This window comes from Chiloscyllium punctatum, chromosome 16 (genome assembly GCF_047496795.1).
Source record: "Chiloscyllium punctatum isolate Juve2018m chromosome 16, sChiPun1.3, whole genome shotgun sequence".
NCBI lineage: Eukaryota > Metazoa > Chordata > Chondrichthyes > Orectolobiformes > Hemiscylliidae > Chiloscyllium > Chiloscyllium punctatum.
In genome coordinates, this window is record NC_092754.1 from 40,205,188 (window position 1) to 40,209,042 (window position 3,855).

A 3,855-nucleotide genomic window follows, 5' to 3' on the forward strand; every position below is an offset into this window, starting at 1 on the left:
GCTGACTCCTTGCTGATGGTCAAAGGTGCTTTTCAAGACATTCAAGATGGTGGCAGTGTGAGTTGGGCTCTGTGCCATACCCTGGGCAAGGTGGGCTCCAACACCACCCCTCTCCCCCCATTAGTCACCCCTGAGGAAATATTTTAGTATAAAGTAGGTAGAGCACCGAGAATCCCTTTAAATTAGGATTTGGAGGCTTTGGAGTTGAAATGAAGACATTGAAAGGAAAGGGGAGCTCGGGGAGTGGAGCAGGCAGAGTACTCCCCTGCTGTGTCAGGCACACCCACAGCTAGTGCCTCGACTCCCACCGTAGTGCTTTTAAGTTTGGTGGAGCAGCAGCATCTATTCACAGAGTTTTGCAATCGAAACAACGCTGGAGTCGATAACTGCCATGCTGACAAAGCACAAGCAGGAGATCCGGGCTCTGGATCGGCGCGTGGAAGGGGTGGAATGAAGGACTGTGGCCTCAGTGACCATGACAGAGAACTCCGAGGGACGGGTCCCAATCTTGGAAGGTGAGGTTCAGGTCTTGCTGGAACAAGTAGACCACCTCGAAAACCGAGATCGGAGAAAAAACTTACGCGTTGTGGGTCTTTCGGAGCGTGAGAAGGGCGAAAGCCTTGTTGAATTTCTTGAAAGGAGGCTCCCGGTGTTCCTAAGGCTGGAGATTGAGTCGAGCTGGGTGAGTGTGGAGCTGGCCCACCAGATTGGGATGTGCAGCTCCAGGCCAGCCCAGTGCCCCCGCCCAGTCCTAGTGCAACTCCAGCACTATAAAGAAAAGCAGTCAATAGTAGAAACAGCCAGAAGACTGGGAAAAGATCCACAGGCTCTGGTTTATATAGGTTCGAGGATAATGTTTTTTCTGGGGCCACAATTAAGAAAAGGAAGACTTTTGATGATGTAAAGAAAACATTAAGATACTTAAATATTCAATAATCTGTGGGGTAATTATGGAGGGATTTGTCTATAACGTCGACTCGGTGGAAAAAGCAATAGAATTTTTGAACTCGCTGAAATAATAGACTTGGACTGAGGGGGAAAGAGGAAAAGATGTGTACGGACAATAGCATAAGTTTATTTCAATCTTCTCTTTCTTTGTTCTTTTTCCTTTTGTGGTTTCAGGTCTTATCGGATTGGGATTGCTTTGGGGTAAAACCTAGTTTGTTTTATATTGTATCCATTTAATAGTTATCTATTATTCTACTGTACTGTTTTTCTGGGTGAGGGGTGGTTACTTTTTTTGGTGTAAAGATGTGTGGGGTTGAGATGTGGGAGGGGAGGGGAGGGAATCCATTGTTAACTTACAGGAGTGTAAATAACATGTCTTTTTCCATTGCCTGGGTTTGGGGCATGGCCCTAACTGGAAGTACCAGGACAGCTGTAAGGTTGGGAGTGAATGCCCCCTATGAAGGGGGGAGATCTCTGGAGATTTGTGGTTTTTGTATTTATTTGTTCAAGTTAGTGGTAGTGGTTTTTCTTCCTTAGTTTTAGTAGTTTTAGTTGTGCTTGTAGGAATAGATTTTAGATTTGATAAGGTCTGTGTTTTCTCCACTCGCTGCACATTGAATGGGTTACTTCCTCTCGGGGGACCGCGGGCTGTAGTGTGTGGTCATGGCTAGTGATCTGTTCAGGTGGTGCACCTGGAATATAGAGGAGAGCCATTCCCTTAGTAAAAGGAAGAAGGTGCTTTCAAATCTTAAGAAGGAATGGGTTGACATCGCTCTGTTGCAAGGGATACATTTAACCAATAGTGAACATCTGAAGTTACAGCAGGGATACGATAGAGTATTCTTCTCCTCCTTCAACTCCAAAAGCAGAGGAATGGCCATACTGGTACAAAGGAACCTCCCATTTCAGGTGACAGACTACATCAAGGAAGAATATGGATGGTTCATCATTCCCAAGGCTCTGGTACACGGAGAAGAATATGGCATCCTGGATGTTTACTGTTCCCCCCACCTCGGTCCATCCTCTTAAATTTCTATTCCGCACGGTCTCTAAGTTAAAGGCTCTTGGGGTGCACTGTACGATTATAGGAGGAGACTTTAATCGTCTCATGGACCTTGGGGTCGACAGGATGCCAAAGGGTCTGTCGGGTACACCCCTGAAGTCTAGACAGTTAGTGGACATGTGTGAGGAGTTGGGGCTAGTAAATGTGTGGAGGTGTCTCCATCCTAGTGGGAGGGATTTTAACCTTCACTTCAACCCACACAAGTGCCACACAAGAATTGACATGTTCTTTGTTCTGTTGGTGTGTTTGGACTTGGTGTTAGCCTGCAAGATTGGGAACATAACTATTTCAGACCATGTAACAGTGTATTTGGATGTTAAGACCAAGGTTAGTGGGATAGACACACGGCAGTGGCACATGGATTCATCTCTGTTGAAGGATGGCAACTTTATACAGGACATTACAAGGGAGTTCAGGGCTTTTTGGGACATCAATTGGGGTACGGCCAGTAACCCATCGGTGCTCTGGGAGACTAAGAAATCTTCCTTAAGGGGTCTGATTATTTCACACTCAACAACGAGAAAGAGACAGAGAGGGGAGCAGCATCTGAAGGCAGCCTGGTCACCATGTTATAAAAGACCATCTGTGGTTAAATTACAATGGGTCACGGCTCTCTGGACTGCTCCAGAGTCAGTGCTCACACATGCGGCGAAGACCAAGGGTCTACTTTGCAAAGCAAAGGCTGTTTGATTATGGGGCTTACCTGGCTAGGAAGAAAGTGCCCCATAGTCCATTGTGTCTATTAGGGAGAGAACTGGCAATGTCACTCGTGAGCTGAAAACAATTAATGCCAGATTTCAGGAATTCCATGCAGTTATACTGGTTGGAGGGCTGGGGGGATGGACTAGATTAGATTCGCTATTGTATGGAAACAGGCCCTACAGCCCAACAAGTCCTCACTGACCCTCCAAAGCGTAACCCACCCAGACCCATTCCCCATACTTACCCCTGACTATGAGCAATTTAGCATGACCAATTCACCTAACCTGCACATCTTTGGATTGTGGGGAGAAACTGGAGTACCTGGAGGAAACCCACACAGACACGGGGAGAATGTGCAAACTCCACACAGTCAGTCACCCAAGGGTGGAACCAAACCTGGGTCCCTGGCGCTGTGAGGCAGCAGTGCTAACCACTGAGCCACTGTGCCACCCCGGTGCCAAGGTCCACTCCAAGGTGGCAAGGCATCCGGTCCAGAGGAGTTCCCAAGTGAGTTTTATAAGCAGCTTATACACGTTAGCTGAACCACTACTGGAGATTTGTATAGCCAGGACTGCCTTCTGCCCTCTCTAAGGGAGGTCAATATCTCCATTATTTTAAAGAAAAGGAAAGAATAGAGAGAATGGAACCCTTTTTTGAAAACCTAGACCTCCCTGGTATAAATGTAGATCAGGCTTCCCTTGTAAATGTCTCTCTGACTATAAAGGAGGTACAAGAGGCAGTAAGGCAGCTCCAAGGTGGCAAGGCACTGGGTCCTGGTGGGTTCCCAAGTGAGTTTTACAAGCAGTTTATAAATGTTAGTTGAACCACTGCTGGAGATGTATAGTCATTAGCATAGCCAGGACTGCCTACTGCCCTCTCTTAGGGAGGCCAATATCGCCCTTATTTTAAAGAAAGGGCAAGACCCCGAGGATTTTGCGTCATACAGACCAATCTTGCTGTTGAACGTGGACTTCAAAATGTTATCAAAGGTGTTGGCTCTGAGGTCGGAGAAGGTGCTGCCCATTATTATAAAAGAGGACCAGACGGATTTTATCAAGAACTGCAGCTCCTCCAACAATATCAGGCGGGTTTTGAATGCAGTGCAAATATGTCAGCAGAGAATGATTCTGAGTTTGGTATTC